The following is an 18,915-nucleotide window of genomic DNA, read 5'->3' on the forward strand; positions in this document are numbered from 1 at the left end:
TATGATGTAATCAATGACTGCAAAAAGTAATTAAAGTTTGCATGATGTAAAAATGTTGAATAATCGTATTGTGTTTACTTGAAATATTTATTTGGAAACACATTATTTTTTGATAACACGTTATCGTTCCTATCGATAGGAACGCGCAGAAAGGATAAGTCTGCACTCGGAGTTCAATGACTGAGTTTAATGTAAATACAGTAAGTGTTCGACAGCAGCGTTGTATATTATACGCATTCATCTGATAGTGGCGCGTATGGCCTTCAGTCATTTTCTCGTGCCTAAAAGGTCTAATGTAAGGTGATTATTCGACCGCAACGTCTCTAGCTACAAATGCAAAGGAGATCACGTCCTGCCGATAAACAAACTTGTATCTTTTTACATACTATAACTTTGTTCTCCACTCATTTGTGCATAACAATAAGCATGACTGTATAGCAAGACGGAAAATATAAAAAAAGTATAATAAAACTGTCCATTCGTCTAGACGGTCTGATGTAATTATCGTATCAGCGGTTTTCAACCGACACACAATTGTTCCTAGCCAACAGGAAATGATTTCGAATACATGGTGACTTTGCGAAGGACGAGATGGTACGAAAAACTATCGATAAGTCTGTAACATGTGTGCAATAATCGAATAGTAATTTACACTCTACCAACAACGTAAAAAACAACTGATTCTAGTTTGGACGTTTCGACTTAATTAAAACTATAGTAGAACCAAAACAGTTTCGACTCTTTCGATTTGAACCCAACCGAAATCTCTATTTTTTATTGCGTACTTGGCTTAATAATGCAAGCTTTCTATATAAAATGTAAAGATGAATTTATTATAATTTCTGAGTCGTATTAATGATAATACATTTTTCCTGTGTATCGAAATCGAGTACAAGCGTCGAAACAAAAAAAGATTTACATATTTTATGAATTCTGCATTTTTATTTTATGCACTGTGGTTCGTTAAAAAAATTAATGTCGGGGGACTAAACTGTATTGTGGTCACCTGACTAAGGGTACATGATAAAAATGAACACAATGCGTGAACACGATTTCCGATCCGTTTTGCGTGTTTCGGGACGGTAAAAAAACCAAAAATGCGTTTATTCTTCGTAGGTGGCAGTATTTTTTTTTTTTTACAAAATTCATGAAAAATAATGCAATTGCGTTATTCGATTTTATCTAGAACTGCGTGATGCCGTACAATATACTTTCGGTTGTATTACTTCACTAATAAATAATTAGTCATTTTGTGTAATTTTATAGAGTTGTGTTTTAAACAAAGGTGTTTCATCAGATATTTTGTCATTATTTTAATGAAAATACAATTATGATTTGTATTTATATTTGACGGTTCAATCAGATATTGTAATTCCAGTGTAGTTATGAAATAGATTCATGTTTTTTTTTAACATGGTGTGATATAAATTTGCTAGACAATTTTTGTCTCCACTAATAGAGTTGTAATTTATTAATTACTTATAGATTTGTTGAATTATATTTTTTATTGGTACAATGGTTTTACATGAACTCAATTCAATTCAACTTAATTACAACTAATAAAGACGAATTAAAATTCGCTATAGCCATTAATAGAATTCACTATGATGAAGTTTTGAACTCTTTCGAAGGAACCTTTGATATCTTCGTAGAATTCACTGTAAACATTATGCATTCTTTGTATAACGTAGTACACAACATGATAAATAAATTTAAGTTATTTTACGTTTGGAGCTAGTCATGTGAAACCCTTGCAAGTATAAGCGATTAATGGGTGTTAAGATTTTTCAAAATAATTATCTGATGTTTGATATTTTCTTGGAACAATTACGCCACAGCATCATATTGTTATAAACTAAAGTAATTGTACAGAGAATAATTAATTTTAGAGTTATTAGCATTATAAAGTACACACAGAATGATCAATGTTTACCAAAGTGCGTGCAGATAAAACAATCTCATTACAGTATACCACACTCAGAGTCTATACTTTGAAATGCTAATAGTTTTTTATTATAAATATTATTAAATATATATAGCACCAATGAATACGATTAATTATGCGTTCTTGGTCAACATCCTTAAAACACAAAAAACTATTTTTAGTGATGTTAATTTTTTCATTATTTTTAAGTCAAAAATGTCTCTTGTCGATTCGGAACTATTAATAATTCCGTTAGTTTTGAGACAAAACAATAATCGTAATCATTAAAATAAATAGCATCACAAATAGTTACATGTAGCTTATTGTTTGTTTATCAATTTTGTTCAGCTAACAAAAATACACTAGTAAGTCATTGGTATAACCCCAATGGGCGTCATTTTTCGAATAGTATTTATTACTAAAAAATAGCCTTTTGTACATGTGATATTGGTTTGGTCGTATTCAAATAATGGTCCTTATCTATCTGCATGACATTATCTTCATCTTTACGTACAACGTGGTGTATTTATTGTAGATAATTATACGAGCAGCAAGTACTATTAAATTCGATTTTAATGTCAGACTTACACACACATCTGTCTGATTACAACAATGATAATAAATTTATTACCGCTAATGCATGTTTTCTATTCCGCACTGTCCAAGTGACTTCACCTACGAGATTGATCTTGACCGCGTGTCTACTTACTTTTGATAAAACAACCCTCGAATTTTATTGTAATCATTTAAGCTTATTAAAAAGCAAATTTCAAGTATTTTTGTTTACATTGGCGTGATTTTGAAGTGTTTTTGCTATTTACGCCGATAAATAATCAAAATGTTTAGGGTTTTCGAATAAATTCAAAAATATTCGTTTATTAATTACTACAATACCTACTAAATATTTATCATCGGCGTCTCAATGGCACAAATTAAGATATCTGATGCTTAAAATGCGCCATGAAATGAATTGAGCCACAAACGCAAAATTTGGAGTATTCAAATATTACGTTNCGCCATGAAATGAATTGAGCCACAAACGCAAAATTTGGAGTATTCAAATATTGCGTTACTGATTTATGAGTAGGAATATTGGCATATTTAAAGCTCAAGTGCTTCTTTCTAATTTGTTTTTACTATTCAATCTGTATTTGTTTGAGTCAAAACATTCGCAAAGAAAAAACAAAATGTTAGTATAACAAAAAATAAAAAAGTAAATATTATTCAACGAGTGTTGAGAATTGCTCATACGAGGAAAACGGACCTGGTATGCTTAAAAAATAAATGGTGTAATCATAGTTATGATATAAGGCTTCGGATTTTAATGTAAAAAAGGCAGTGGCGTATTTTTAAAACAATTTTGGACAGGTTTTTGAAAATTTCGATTGAAGAGGGTATTAAGAAACTATAGAAATACATAAAATTTAGAAGTCATAAAAATGCTTAAATTTTAAGAAGCCATAGAAATATATAAAATTTAGAAGCCATAGAAATATATAAAATTTAGAAGCCATAAAAATGCTTAAATTTTAAGAAGCCATAGAAATATATAAAATTTAGAAGCCATAAAAATGCTTAAATTTTTAGAAGCCATAGAAATATATAAAATGTAGAAGCCATAAAAATGCTTAAATTTTAAGAAGCCATAGAAATATATAAAATTTAGAAGCCATAAAAATGCTTAAATTTTTAGAAGCCATAGAAATATATAAAATGTAGAAGCCATAAAAATGCTTAAATTTTAAGAAGCCATAGAAATATATAAAACTTAGAAGCCATAAAAATGCTTAAATTTTAAGAAGCCATAGAAATACATCAAATTTAGAAGCCATAAAAATGCTTAAATTTTAAGAAGCCATAGAAATATATAAAATTTAGAAGCCATAAAAATGCTTAAATTTTAAGAAGCCATAGAAATACATAAAATTTAGAAGCCATAGAAATTCTAAGTATTTAAGAAGCCGTAGAAATTCTATGTCATATCTACCGAAAATGGTACTTGAATTTAATGATTAATTGCTCATAGAAGGTAAGTCATTGGGAAATATTTCTTATTTTTATCATATGTTACTTTAAACTAGTATTTATTTGAAGTATTTTATATTAATTAGTAATGTAATTTTTATAAATAATTTATTTGTATGAATTCTGTTACTATGAAAAATTTTATTAATAATTTAATCACAAAATGCATGAATTTTGGCTTTACTGCCAAATAACTACTGGAAAACGAAATTTCGTAGTTTTTATTTTTTTCATCTTGATGTACATATTATTAACTTTAATGTAGTTAAGGTTATATAATTCGATATTTAAGCTTCCACGATATCTTAGTTAATGATTTAATTTTCAAAAAAGTCATGTGGTTATCAAGGCAAACTTGAGTTCAAGGTCTTTCAAAGTCAAAATTCGAAAAAATTATCTATGCTATTTAAGAATAAATTTAAAGAAAACAAAAATTGTATTAATAACTTAAAAAGTTGATTATTTGTTTGCGTAATGGCATTTGCATTGTTAACTAAATCTATTTATTTATAAAAATTACGATTCGTATGTCTAATTTAAATTCAAATGACTACCGTCGTCCTTAAGAACTGTGAAATATTTTTTTTTTTAATAAAAAGCATTCTTTTTATTCGTCTATATTTATAATAAACAGTGTTTTGTTGCTTTTGAAGTTTAGTGAGTTGAATATTTCTTCTGGTGGTTCAATGTGTATGTCTTAAATATTCACTAAAATGAAAAAACGTACTTTTGAAAACTCGTTTTATTAATATCAAGTACAGAAACTTTCTATATGTAAACTATAAGCACACTAAGAGGTTTACTTAAAAAAGTCTAAAGCCAAATGTCATATACAATTTCCCATTTCTAATACAAAATCGAACCGCTGTCGAGTCATAAGCGTTTTTTATCTTCATCGCCGCTATACGGTTCGCACGAGTTCTTTGTTCCTGTGTCAGCATCTCTGTTCAACGCAGGATTTATGATGCACGCCATTGTAAACTTCTAATTTCACTTTTTAGTTTTACTCTTACAACCTATTATATCACCTTTTCAACGAGAACTGCCGTAGAAAAAAAACAACAACAAGGATGCAGGACATTACGGTAATAAGAACATGTTCTGGTCGGCATCGTGAACGATTGACCTAGAAATGAGTGTATGTAACGATTTCTAGGCGAAGATATAAAAATGAAATGGAAGACGAGAGAGAGAAAAACAGCATAGGAAAAATCGATATGGGTTTGCTTTTAGCGTCATACCGCGTAAAAAATGCTTTTTACATACTTAATGTATAAATGTGTTTACACAAGAATCCCTTGGCCTAACTCGTCGTCCTCTTTTCGCGTCATGTCTATATTGATCTCGCGAACCCTTCACGAGCGATGTTTCATTCCCATGTGGTGTGTGCACAATGGGACGCCGAGGAATAATCAAGAGGAACATTTTTGATGTCTGATACCATTAAAAAAGCACCTCGATCGAACGCGACGAGAAAAAATACCAGTGGTGGGTACATACTAACACAATGTACCTTGTGTATACATACACTACCCGCATTGTGGTACTCGTGACCTATTATCTGGATAACGTTTTGTACAACTAGTGTTTTGTGTGTGTTTAAGCGATGCATTTTAAACGTCTTAAAAAAAAAACCTTATAATAACTTCTATATATAGTCGTGCCACATGCATCTTTAATACCACAATAGATTTATTTTCTGTGCACACTCAATCGAGATAAGGCACACTACACGGAAACCCGTTCGGAGGTGTCTCGGCCGACGGATTCATGACACCTCACGGACTCGGGCGTTTCAGATAACCCAATGAAAATAATAACAAAAGAGCAGATAAAACGAGGTGCGAAATCAAATATCCGAACCGCATAATTGTTGCGGCGTTCCACGTTCGAGATTCGTGTAAAACAATTGACGTAAAACGCTATCGTATGCCGTTGGAACGGTTTTGCGCGGGTACGGACCGAAATGACGGCGGCAGTCGTGGCAAACGTCACCGCACAGTTTGTTGCTAAGTATACGACCTGAGTGTTTGGACTTGAACCCAGATTAGGGTGTGCAACGACGTCAGGTCGCGTACGCGAGCACCTCCCCGTCAACGCACAACGATTACGGGGAAACGTTGCGAATATTATATTATACAAGCCCCGCAGGCAAGTGAATAATGTCACCGTGTCCACTGGATTTCCACCCGACTCGTTCGCTGTTGGCACAATGCATACAGAAGTTATCTGACGTTCACAGTTGGATAGATATTATCCTGCACTCGTACCATTTACCTGTACTGGAACCGTACGAAATAATACGGCCACGACATTACACGGCCGGTGCAGCGTCGTATTTGCGTCCCCGAGCATACGTTTTTTACGTACGCATTCAAAGTACTTTGTTTTTATTTCAATCCTACTCTGTGTCGATCGTGTACGACGTGCCGGCCTACGTCGAGATGTACTTACCGAGAGTATTAAAAAAACATAGTGCGGCGCATTACGGTTTTATCGACATTTCGCGTTTAACGGGCTGCACGTGGATGCTTTAAACAGTGACCTGTCATAGATACACTTCGAGGTGGCTTAAGAGCGCTGAAGACGTAACTCGCTATACAAGTACCCGTATTGGCCCTAAAAACAGTACGGCGGACAATAACTCCGAGTGCTCTTTTTAGTGTTGGTGCATTTGAAACGTTCCAACGGGTTTTTAACGCTCCGCGAAGACAACCAGATTCTCAATGAGAAACAATGAAGTTTATTACGAATCTATGAACCGTGACTATCGAAAACGATTTTACACGATTACGTCGGTAGTTTTATTTTACGTTGGTTTTCTCGTGTTATTTTTACCGCTGCACTCCGACCACATTTCGGCATAATAACAGTTTGCCGTGTTTCAGACCGAAGACAAGCTCGAAAGTTTATCTTATCGTCTTATATTACCTCCTGGTAAATATAATTAAGCTACTGTATTATTTTAGGTGGTCGAGAATGTTTATTCGTGTTTTCCTCTCTGGCTCTTGGCGAAGACAAAATAATACGCGTTCGCTTACATTTACGCACAGATCAGCCGCCAGCGTGTTTATGTAAAGAATTAATAACGAGGCGTGTTTGCCAAGAAATCCCGGTGAAAAAATAATTAACTATTAATTAATTCCGACAAACGCGTAGTGAAAATATAGAAAACGATGAACCGCCGTACCATACCTGATTACCTACATGTCCGACAATAACACAACAAATGTTTAAAAACGTTACTGTTTGCACGAACGAGTTATAAACTTAATAAAACAAGTCAATCGACTCGTCGTACGCGTGACTTACGAAATTCAGTTGTACCACATACGTACACTGTTGACTTCCAGGAAATTTCCAATAAAAAAACTACCACGACGTTTTCGTTATTTGCGATTTCGTAATTAATTAGTACTTATCGAGCAGAGACAACACAACGGATGACTTGCGTAACGCTCGTTGTTATCTCGTCCTACTCGATGATTCGACTTTCAAACGAAATTTGTACTTCGCTTTGTCGAAATAACGCGATAAAATTTATGTCTTCACAAACTTATAATTGTCGTTATAAGGTTACTCGTGAAATTTGTCTTCCAAAAACTATGTTGGTTATCTGTGTAATTATTCATATCCGCGAAGCAGAATCACGACCGTTTTCGTACAGGCGGTCCTCAGCAAAAAACCGAGTCTAATTTACAGTGTTCGGGAATTGATCGCCCTTGAAATGAAATTAAAACGAGACGTATAAGAAAGTGTATTCAACTAATACCTACACCGAAAACTACTGCGACAGCAATGGACCGTGTCGAAAAAGCGGCGAATAAAATATTGAGCTATTACACCCACACACAGTCGCCGGCGTTTCCATGTTATTACGTTAACGACGGGCGTACACAGTAATAACAGCGTTTGGAACGCACTCGGATATTATCCTATACAAAGAAGATCCTTTATAATAAAAACCCTGCAGCAAAGAGGTCGTAGAGAGTGATTAATTAACGTGAGCGGGTCACATGGTCATACACCAGGCCGTGTACGCTCTGTGCCGTTATGTGTACAAGTTACACACAGTACAACTTATTATCCTATCCGGTTTGCTGTACACGCACTGAAGTAACAGCGATGGTTTGTTTGATGTGGTCGAACGATAAACATTGTATGAAGGCTTTTGTTTAAAGCGAATACATTTTTTTTTATCAGCCACGCGATTATGTTAACTCAGCGTCGCCGTCACTTATTCCGGAAGCTCCTCGCGCAATTCGCGTAGTGTGAGGTGTGCGGCGGTGCAACGAGTTTTTTTTTTTTTTTTTATTATCCCGACACATCGGGTTCGATGTATTCATTTACACCGACACTTATTGTAAATAATTGTTGCTGCAAGTACAATTTCTCGTACGCGATCTGCTCAGTGTCTTGCGCACAATAATAACTACGGGTCGGTTTACGTCATATCACCACCGTACGTTGGCATTTCATTTGGTTTTTTATCTGGCCACCGCATATTGCTGTTTGACGTTTTGCTGGCATCTGATCGCCATACGCCGAATTCTGTAAAAAAATTAAAACGTCGGCACTTGGCGTCGAGCCACACTCTGAGCTTTTAGACGTCGTGTGTTTATTATTATTATCATATTTTATTTTCATTATCATTCTAAATCACGCGAAAAGTACTGACATCCGCTTCTTCGACATAAATAGTGTGTATAAGTTTGATGAACTGCCGGACCCGCGGGGCCGCAAAGGTTTACACGGTAATAGAGAAAAAACGAAATAATAACAATTTGGAAAGCGTGCAATATAACTCTGGTGTGAGTTTTTGGTAAGATTTGTCGAGTATGTGTGAAAATAATAAAATAAAATTTAAGTAAACACATCAAATGTTCACGAGATATTACGTGGTGTAAGCGGGTACGATTCTGAAAACGCATTTAATTTAATGTACTCTGATGAGATAAACTGTTTTAATAATTCATATATTTATTATCTCGTCCAATTCTAGATTATAAAAGGCGTTGGTTCGGTGTATATAACCATTTGAATTTATTTTCTCACATCAGAGTTATACCTTCGGTTTGTTTTTTGATGTTCAAATGTATTTATTCTAATTTCAAATTATGATTTACTGGAATTCAATGTGTTTTTTACTTATTCCAACACCTACCATATTTATGTTATAATTAATTTAAATATTTGTCCATAGTATTTTCCATTATAATAATTTAAAGCGTGAAAAATTATAATTTAAAATGTGTGACTTAAGAAATTAGACGTTCATTTTTTGCGATTTAATATTTTCAACGCCTATGTGGTTTTCCTAGTCTAACAGCAACGAATTTAGTGATTAAAAATTTGCTTTTTCACTCAAATTAATAGTTGTCATAGCGACTTTTGAGTTTTACATTTAAACAACATAGCGATATGTATGTAAAGTAAATATATTTTTTTTAATTTTTCCATAATGATAAAAGGATATTTATAATTAATTTTATCGTATAAATTAAATTATTTTCACTTTCATTACTTAGGCAAACAAAGTAAATTGAATCTTGAAATTATATTTTATAATTCAGATAATATGTTATTAAATAAATACGTGCGTTTGAAATTAATTTAAAATCATTATTTTGTGTTACAAAGGCAACAGCTGAATAAAGATTAAATGATTGCATAAATTACTATTGACTAATTTTACTACACACTTATAGAGTCACATAACATGTCAGGTTGATTTCTTAAAATACCGTTAAAAATTAATTAATTGTCATATATTTTTTCCACTAAAACGATTACATTTTCCAAAAAAAAAAAACTGGTTTTCTTATGTTGAAAAAAGGAGAATGCTTTGGATTAACGACTGTTTGTCACTGAATAGTAAATATCAATCAAATAGATTAATTTATTTAGAAAAACATCGTGTATTCCCTAGATCATTATAAAATATACGAATTCATGAATTTAATTTGTTTTAACTTAATCGATTCGCCAATTTATTTATTAATGCAGGCGCTTATTAACAAATGTAGACAGTGTCAATGAAACCAACCGTTAAATTGCCACTGTATATACTGACGAACGCAGTTTTTTTAGCGGCATCTAAATACTCATTAGGTATGAGTCACGACTTTTTTCAAGTGAAAAAATTTGCTCACAATTATAATGAGTTATAGTCGAGTAATAATTTCACAGCGCTTATTGGTTTAGGTAAAACCAAGTAATATAAATAGTGCAAAAGTAAAAAATGTCATTACTTTTTGGGTATGATATTATGACTGATTCCATTGCTATGCACAGACGACAGATTAAAATTAGACATTATGCCGCCATACGCCGTGTCGGTTAATAAAACTTGACCGAGTTAGGTAGCTTTTTAATTTCTGCGTATACAAAATGGTGAGATAACATGTGTTATTTATGGTAAATATTAAATAATAAACCGTATATCAAATAATTGTTGCTAAACAGCATTGACGATAAGTATTATTACTAGAAAACGGATATGTCGGTTTTGAAACCCCTTACAAATTATGCTAATATGCACTAATTATTCTCTGGAATATGATCAAAATGTGATCTAAATCTAATATGCACTAAACATGTCAAAATATAATAAAAAAAAACCATAAATATTTCAGTAGTAGTATATACCAATATTTGTCGATTTTAACAACATTTTTTATTCCAATAAAAGTATATACTTCTAATTTTATTAAACATCGAAGTATTAAATAGTACAAAAGGTAACTTTTGAATGGCCACAAGTTAAATAAAAACCTTTATATGTAATAATCAAAATTAAAAATAAATAAAAGTAACGAATTTATGTTTGGCCAAATATAATAATTTATTTTGGTAGGTATTCGAGGAACTCCTAAAAAACATTATAAATTTAATTGATACGCTACAAATAAAGTAAAGTAATAACTATCATTTTTTGGGGTGATTCGAAGAACTTTACAAATAATTAATTGTTAAAACAACATGTAATATGACCCAGACCACAGCATATTTATATTTTTAACACTGTTACAGTGATTTGGTATTTTTAAAAACGTAATTGAAATATTTTACACACAAATAACAAGAGACGAAAGAATAAGAGTTATCGTATCATATTCTCTAATGTGATTTCTTGCAAACATATTCGGTTGATTCGGTTTAAATATTTGGTGGAATCGTGACAGTTGGAAACATTTATTGTCAAGGTCTTTGAAAAATAGCGACCAACATCATACATTTTATTATTTGTAAGTTATAGATTAGTTTTTAACGATTTTTTATCGCTAAATATTTTTCTAACAAAAAAAGAAAAATTAAAACAACTCAAAATAATCTAAAACATTAATAACACGCTAAATATTCATTATTCTCCAGAATATGATAAAATATACAAAACAAATATTTTGCTACGAACTTAGGGATTTGACGAATCGCCGACATTTCTTACCCTCGGCGTACTGCGTTAAGTCAATAAAAAATATGTGAAAACCTAAAAATCCGCTCTCTAATTATTAATGTCCATTTGAATAGTGAGTGTTATCACCGTAAAAAAATGTGTACCGTTTCTGGTCGTTTTTTCGGTTTGTATGGTAACAAAGTTATTACTGTCGTGCCATAACAACAAGTACTATATTCTAGTTTTTTGGAAGAAATATTACGTTCACTTCTACTCCAAGTATATTTTATTTTCGAACAACAATTTCGAAAATAAGTACAATAAAAATATCAATAAACGTTAAAAGTTTATTGGGTTTTCAGTTGTGTGTTACTTTGATCTACACCGATAAAATTTGTATCCAACTCACGTCTGACATATTTATTACCGCTGGTCGGACGAATAATTATTTTTCGGCCCATTTATAATCATAAATATTAACTGACAGTTTTCAAAGCTGAGCTATTTTCATGTACGTGAGGTAGAATTTTATGGATAAAAGTTAAAATTGATTTATTGCAGTCTGCACGTGGTTATAATCGTTTGCCATTTAAAGTTGTTAATTTGATGTATTATTTAGTTACAACTGTATGCCTTTGTTGTGGAGCGTTTCACACGACTTAATCATAGCGAGGGTTTTGCGCAGTACTATAAGGGACAACTTTTTCCAATGTGTGATATCTACTGTACTTAATGCTGCAAAAAGGTCACATCAACCTTAACTTGTTTTAGATTTTTATTAAAATCTACCGATTAAAACACACCGCCTACGCATAATTATGCACCGTTGGATATTGCCCTCGAGTAGCACACTGTTGCCTAATCGATATATAAACGCTGATAATAATTATTGTACATACAAAGTGTGTTATGCATTTGTTAAGTTTTGTAAAAATAAGAATGTTCATTGCTCATGTGAAAGAATTAAAGTGTACCCAACGAGATGAATATCGGTTATTTTATTTTTATTAATTACTATTGCGTTTCTAGATAACACCAAAGACTTTTTTGTAACAATAACAGTGGCGCTTTGTTTTTACACGAAAGAGTCGTGTCAGCCATAAAACAAAACATTCATTCGGTCAGATTTCAAAACGACAGCGAGTGATTAATAGGACACACGTTAAGCGCACAACAGTGTTGGGTGACATTCACACTAAGTACCACATTAGCCGGTAGCTCGTGTTGTCGGTTGGCTTGTCGATTTTTTTTTTTTTAAACATTCTACGCTTTTATACTTATTTAGTTTCGCTTTACTTTTGTTTGTTGACTCGACGAGAACTTTAACTCTGTCGGCGTAGATAATAAAATGTAAATTTAAAAATACCATTCGGGTATTGTTTATGGTTTTTAATTGCCTAAACACTGTACCAGCGCCTATAATTCTGTTTTTCTTTCTCTTCTTCGGTGGTATACCGCCACCATCGTCTCTGCACATAAAACAGAGTCGAAGTGTCCATTACAACAGATTTAACGGCCAACTATACACATAACACTTCACATGTACACAGACGGGCGCACGCCATAAGTATACACGACACGCTGTACAATACACTGTAGTCATACTGCAGGAGGCACCATATGTGTATATGAAAACGCACACATATGCACCGTTCTAAATATCCAACAAAAAACACATGGCTCATGATTTCGACATTTGTATTTTTAAAACACTCTCTTTTGTAATTAGTTTGTATATCATTTTTGTACAGCCATTTCATTGGCTTGGACCGAACGCTTGTTGTTTTTTTTTTTTATACGAGTACCTATATCAACCGAATAGTACAACCATTATATATTTATATATTTTTTTATGCACAGGCGACGGACATGGTAAAATGTTGTTTGTACAACTGATTCGTGAAATTTGTCAGCTTCGTTTTCCCCGGAGAACTTTTGGGATTTGCCGAAAAATAGTGTTATGGGGTTGAGTCGTGTTTTCTTTGCTTATCGACCTCTTCGCGGAGCTGTAAAAATAGAAAGTAACGGGTCGATACGATTGGAGGACGGTCACTTAGACATATCTGCGTAGTCATAAGATTTTTGAAGTAAAACAACAAATTGAATACTTTTTGTTTGCCATTAAAGCGTTCAATTTCTCATCAGGGTTGTTGCTACGTGCACTTAATGTCATTGTACACTCAAGGGAAACTGTGGCTTGTGTAGCTTCTTAGCCGAGTGTTTTATTACTATTTCCCAGAAACGCTTTAATTATTCACCGGTAATACGATGAGATAGGAGACTTCACGGATGATTTGTCGTCGTTTTTCGAGACCCTGTTGAGCACGAAAATAGGGTATTACGTTACACGTTGAAGACGAACTAAAATATCACTAAACGACAATGAAAGATAAAATAAAAAAAAAAAACCTCAACTCCTACCACAGTTAAAAGTAAAAATCCGTCGATTGATACGTTAGTTGAGAAGAAATGTTGTTATGGGTCACGAGTTATACTTGAATTTAATAAATTAATATTTAATAAATATTTATGTTGCAGTTTCTCACACTTTTGCATCATAAAAATTAATCTACTGGAACAAATTAAATTTCCTCGTATCTATTAAAAGACGTTTGTTTATTTGTATTTTTAATTTTTCAAAAACAAAGTTATTAATGAGTATAATTATAAGTATTTTATTAAATGAACATTTACCGAAACAGGTAATATGGCTAGTGTAATTTATACGGCTCAAAAAAAAAAAACATATCCTTGTTTTTTTTATCTTATACTCTTACAAGGTTCAAAAAAAATTAAATTTTTATATTTATCCGAAGATGGTTTTTAGGGCTTATCTGTACAATTAGAACAGCATGAAAAAATCTAATTACAGATTTATAGTAAGCGTTACAAATTGATTTAGTGCCAAATCTTTTTTCCAAGGTTTATTTAAAAATTATTCTTATTTTTTAGTTCAATTAATAATTAAACAAAACTATGTATTTCATATAAAAAAAAACTCAATATGGTATTTAAAACTTAATCGCTCTATCTTTTTAAATGATAAATGTAATTTAAATATTACTTTATTTAAGTCGTCAATTTACAAAAAAAAAAAATCGGCCCGAATGACAACATGTGATACATCTATAGACGAGTAGTGTAGAGTATTTTAAGAAATTTAGACGGGTGCTCTCTTTTTTTACTAATTAGAAAAAGACTGGTTTATGACATAATTGACAAGGTACACATTAAAATACTATAATAAATTTTAAGGGGAATAACGTATATTAACCAAAGTGATAACCTTATAAATTTTATTACATTAAAATCCATTATAATGGCTCGTATTATGATTTTTATATTCTACGTAATTTGTTTGTCTAGTGGTTACCAAATATATTATAAGGTTAGCTGTTCATTTATAATTGAATCTGAAAAATGATTAATTCATAAGTTAGGCTATATGGATGTTTTTAAAAAAATTTTTGTTATAAATATATATGACATTAAGTTGGAACGAAAGCAACCTGAGTTCGCTGAGCTTAACATAATGACGCGTAAAGTTCAAAAATAACAAATTTTGATAAAGGTACAGTGTCACATATTCTGAGAATCACAGTGTCACCGACTTTTCCGGATCACAAGTGTTCCAAACGATAGCCAAATGCAAAAGAAGCTAATGAATGACGTGAATTAGATAATTTTGAGCTTATAACCTTTATAAAATATGACAAACACTTTGTAACAGTATCATGTGTATAATTCTTTAATAAATCATTTTTTGCAGATATTGTAGTCAGCACTGAGACTTGTGCGTTAAAGATTTACGCTACGTGTAGTGGAGGAGTTGGTTAACCGTAAAAAATGATAAAAATCAATTATTAGACTGTCAAGCGCAGGTATTAATTTATTAACATTAATTATTTAGCACATTATGAACGATAGGTATAAATTGTATCGAGCTATGTTATTCTCGATTTTTTGTTACGCCCAATGTTTCTGTTTATAAGAAAAAAATGTACACAATTTGGATGGATATCTCTAGTTTTCACTATTTTATTAAACGTTGTGTTTTCTAATCGCTTTCGGCTATTGGTTATCATCTTATCGTTATTACAATTTTTTTGTATCAATTTAACCTTTACTCTCTTATTCGTTTGATGTTTCGGTCGAACAAATTTTATAATAGACATTTTACATGATAATGATGTACCAAGTCCATCCACTTTGGTAAACTTAACTTTTTTTTAATTTTCACTATGAATTTTTTAGACAGAATTAAATATTTTCACGCTGAGAAAACGAAATTAATTTTCAAAACAAACTAATGCATTTGTTCATTGGATAAATTACTAAATTTACACAATGCTGTACATTTTGATAAGTGTCAAGTGGTCTTCAATAAATCTTTACTCTTTTTTTTAAAAAGTAAAATATTTATAAATTTTCGATGTGTAATTTTTTATTTTTATAAAATGTAGTATCTAGAACATTTAAACTACTCATGAAGTATTTTTTTTAACAAAAGTGAAAGTTGTCAATAAGTTGAAAAATATTTTATCTATTTGAGTAATATTTGATTTTTTATGCTATAATTACTTTTTATGATTATTTTTAGTCGACAAATAGTTAAACCACAATTATACGCTGTGACGTTTGGATTAGGTACGAGTATATCAAGTTTCTACTTGTGTATTTTTTTAAAGAAAAATTATTCATATACATAATTAAACGTAAATTTCTAAGTGAATTAATTTTTACTTTAGTAGAAAAATGATAAACAAATTTACAGTTGTGCTATTTTGATATTGATGTACATCTGTGTTTTTATTGATGTTATAATTAATTTTCATTTAAAAAAATGTATTGAACTTAAATCTGCAGGAAACAGAATGACAGTGGTGGTTGAATAGGGTCAAAAATCTTTAATTATTACTGCAATTACGTTACGGATGCATAAATTACGTTTGATTTATTATTAATAGCATACACATTCACAACTTATTGTTTACTTGTAACTTCCATTTATATGATTAATTACTGATTATTATTAATGTTACTATATTTGACAGAATATGTAGGTACAAAATAGTTTTGTTTTCAGTTTTGAATGGTTGATTGGTTATTTACTATAGATTAATTGATAGTCTTATCAGTAATAGTAATGTTTTCCGCATCTATTGTTATCGATTTACACACAATAGCCTATAAAGTAATTATTTTGCTTTTTTTACAAATAATTATCATTTTAATGGTCAGCGTTTATTTACAATTATGATGTAATATATGAAAGTTAAATTCATTTTTTAAATCAATAAAATTTGTATATTTTTAATTTATGTAAAATATTATTTTTTTTTAACTGCAGCGAAAATGATTTTTAAAAGCTAAAAAAAAATATTATTTTTAAATAACTTAGTATGTACCTGAATAAATCACCAGGGATCTAGTGTATTAAAAGTGTATTTTAATGTTACCAAAAAATACTAAACAATTTCAATAAAAAAAACATATAACAAAGATAGCGTTATTAATCGACAGTGTTATTTATTTAATATATTACAAATAAAAATGTTTAGCAATGAAATAATTGACTTAAAATATTTCAAGTTTCTAAAAATAGTTATTTTAATAAATAATAAAATTATTAAAATTGGTTTCATATTATTTATATCGTATTTTAATTATGATTGACATAGTTAAGTATATTCTGCGAAACACGTGTCGAATTTTGAATTTCTATTATTCCTAAATGGCCCGGAGACGCTTTTCAATTATGAGAGAAGTTTTCTAAATAATCAATCCAAATTTGATTTAAGGTCCTCTTGAATAACTTTTTCAGACTCTTTTTATTGTTTGTTTCATATCGTGTTTGTTTTAGACAAAAATGTGATGTATAATTTTTTTCAAATCATTGCGAATGGACAAAAAATGTGTATGAATAGCTACTGACATATTTTTAATAATCTAGCCGAGTATGTTTATTGAGAGTAAATATTGATTTGACATCACTCATCTTATATTCAATTTTGAAGATAAAAGCGTCAATGATGATACTATACATATGCATTTAGCTCATCTCAATACTTGTTCAAATATATTGTTTGTGTTTTGTATCCACAGAGTGATCGACGTTCGTCTTAAGTCTACTAATGGGATTCATTTCTGTAATTATGTAAACAACCACACAGGCCTATGTACAACTGATCTGTTTAGTACTATCACACATATCTTATGTACTTGTTTAAAAAGGTTAAGTTGGAATATTAAAAGAATTTCATTTTAATCCGATTAGCTTTGCTTTCACATATTCATTTCTTGTCATTCGAGTAAGTCAGGGAAATATGACTTAACTTCTTGTAATCAAATACTTGAGTTATGTGACACATGCTTACATGAAATAATTAAATTGAACAGAAAGATGAAACTTACATTACGTTTTTGATTTAAGTTTTACAATATTCTATATTCAATAAAGTAATTAGATTAATTTTGTTTAATACATTTAACTTATATATATTCATATATATATATTTTTTAAGTTTTAAATATTTAATTAGGGGCAAGTTGATGACATGAAGGCGTCGGTCCTTGTACACCACCGTCTCGGGATCGATTCTCGTATACTCTCAAAACTTTTCGCATCATTTCTACCAACTACTTAACAAAAAATAATAACAGTAACAACAGCTAATCGTCGAGCTATAATAATACTATGTATTGAAAGCTATAAAAAAAAAAGTATTTTAATTAGTTTTTTCAAACGAGTCTACCGAATTCATTTTTTAATCAATATTCTATTGATTGACAATTTTATTTTATGAAATATTAACATAAGTATATCGCTAATAGTGTAAGAGTAGTTAATTATTATTTTCATCTATTATTAAATTTAAAATTAGGTTTTCAAAAAAGGCTTTTGTTTCGGTTCGTGCATTCTATTTGTAACAAAAAAACTTATTAGAATTGTTCGCATTAAAAATAATTAATTATTGAATACGAAAGGTCAATAATTACTTATTACTTATTCCTATGTGGAAAGTTCATGAGCCGCCGAGGTAACAATAAGTATAATGAGGTAATAGCCTACGCGAATTGTATGAATAATTTCATCAGCCAAAAATACTGTATGAACATAATAATAATGTTTAGCGGGAAAAAATATTACAATATTTTACTAGAAGTAGGTGAACGGCAAACAACTTGGCTGATGCAACTCGTCCAATAAATTTCTACGGCGGAAAGATATCAATAAACATTTGTTGAATTGCAAGGACGGTGCAAATATTTGCTAGAACTAGTCAATTCATATTATTAATCTATTAGCTTAATAAAATTTAACATATTATAATTCAAATTATAATGTAACGTTCAAGCCGGAGGAAATGTTATTAAATGATATCATTTTTGTCGTTTAATACAATAACGTTGGCATGTAATACAATTTTCATAAAAAATATCATGGGAAAATAAAATTTTATACTTAGATTTAACCTTAAACTATTTTTGAAGGTTATTTTTTGTTTACGAAAACAACAATTTCCATGTTGTTTTATTGCTAATTCATTGGATCAATTTAACGGCATAA

General features: G+C 30.7%; 1 long non-coding RNA gene across 2 annotated transcripts in view; it reads left to right on the forward strand.

Moving 5' to 3' along the window:
• The first annotated feature begins 8,251 nt into the window (after positions 1 to 8,251).
• LOC126895977 (uncharacterized) overlaps positions 8,252 to 18,915 on the forward strand; it is a 32,138-nt gene continuing 21,474 nt past the window's right edge. The window contains exons 1-2 of one of the 2 annotated variants that reach the window (XR_007701746.1): positions 8,252 to 8,771; positions 15,115 to 15,226. This is a non-coding gene — a long non-coding RNA (uncharacterized LOC126895977). Of the gene's footprint in view, positions 8,772 to 14,804; positions 15,227 to 18,915 lie in introns of those variants that run through there. The other variant, XR_007701745.1, reaches the window with a different exon arrangement.

This window comes from Daktulosphaira vitifoliae, unplaced genomic scaffold, assembly GCF_025091365.1.
Source record: "Daktulosphaira vitifoliae isolate Bord-2020 unplaced genomic scaffold, ASM2509136v1 Scaffold_1, whole genome shotgun sequence".
NCBI classification, from domain to species: domain Eukaryota; kingdom Metazoa; phylum Arthropoda; class Insecta; order Hemiptera; family Phylloxeridae; genus Daktulosphaira; species Daktulosphaira vitifoliae.